This window comes from Capsicum annuum, unplaced genomic scaffold, assembly GCF_002878395.1.
Source record: "Capsicum annuum cultivar UCD-10X-F1 unplaced genomic scaffold, UCD10Xv1.1 ctg58900, whole genome shotgun sequence".
Taxonomy (NCBI): domain Eukaryota; kingdom Viridiplantae; phylum Streptophyta; class Magnoliopsida; order Solanales; family Solanaceae; genus Capsicum; species Capsicum annuum.
This window is the reverse complement of record NW_025867562.1, coordinates 1-1,143: the sequence shown is the minus strand read 5'-3', so window position 1 is coordinate 1,143 and position 1,143 is coordinate 1. Positions and strand designations below refer to the sequence as shown.

At 38.4% G+C, this 1,143-nt stretch overlaps 1 pseudogene; it reads left to right on the top strand.

Annotated features, from left to right (window-relative positions):
• Positions 1-606: 606 nt before the first annotated feature.
• On the top strand, positions 607-1,133 carry LOC124893405 (annotated as a pseudogene).
• The last annotated feature ends 10 nt before the right edge of the window (positions 1,134-1,143 follow it).

Here is a 1,143-nt window from a genome sequence, read left to right as displayed (position 1 = left end):
ATTTCTATATCTGTCAGTGATGGACAATTCTTTTGGTTGTGTTTTAGGACAGCATGATATCACAGGCAAAAAGGAACAAGTAATCTATTATTTGAGCAAAAATTTCATGAGTTACGAGGTAAAATATACTCTTTTAGAAAAGACATGTTGCGCCCTAACTTGGATTGCTCAGAAGTTGAAGCACTATCTTTCGTCCTACACAACCTACCTCATATCTCGAATGGATCCTTTAAAGTATATTTTCAAAAACCTATGCCTACAGGCAGATTGGCGAAGTGGTAGATTTTACTTACAAAATTCGACATTGTGTACGTTACTCGTACCGCTATGAAAGTGCAGGCATTGGCCGATCATTTGGCAGAGAACCCAGTTGACAATGATTATGAGCCTTTGCAAACTTATTTTCCTGATGAAGAGATAAACTCAATTGAGGAAGAAGTTCAAGATGATATGTATACGTGGAAATTATATTTTGATGGGGCAGTCAATGTCAAAGGAGTAGGAATTTGGGCGGTTCTTGTCTCACCGAACGAGCATCATCATCCCTCCACAGCACGACTCCGTTTCTTTTGTACTAATAATACAGCAGAATATAAAGCTTGCATCATGGGGTTAAATATGGAAATAAATCTGGATATACACAAGCTAGTGGTGTTGGGAGATTCCGAATTACTTATTAGACAAATTCAAGGTGAATGGGAAACGAGAGATATCAAGCTCATTCCATACAACAGTTCCTAGAGGACCTTAGCAAAAGGTTCAAGTCTATCGAGTTTAGATATATTCCCAGATCCCATAATGAGTTGGCTGATGCCCTGGCTACCCTAGCTTCTATGCTCCCATACCCAGGAAATACGCATCTCGACCTATTAGAGATACAGATACGAGATCAACATGGTTATTGCAATATAATTGATGTAGAACCAGATAATGAACCTTGGTACTATGATATCAAACGCTTCCTAAAGTCAAAAGAATATCCAATACACGCCAATGCAGATCAAAAAAGGACTCTTAGGAGACTTGCTAATGGTTTCTTATTAAGTGGGGAGATTCTGTACAAACGAACCCCAGACTTGAACTTGTTGAGATGTGTTAATATTCAGGAAGCTGAAAGAATCATGAATGAGGTACATTCATATG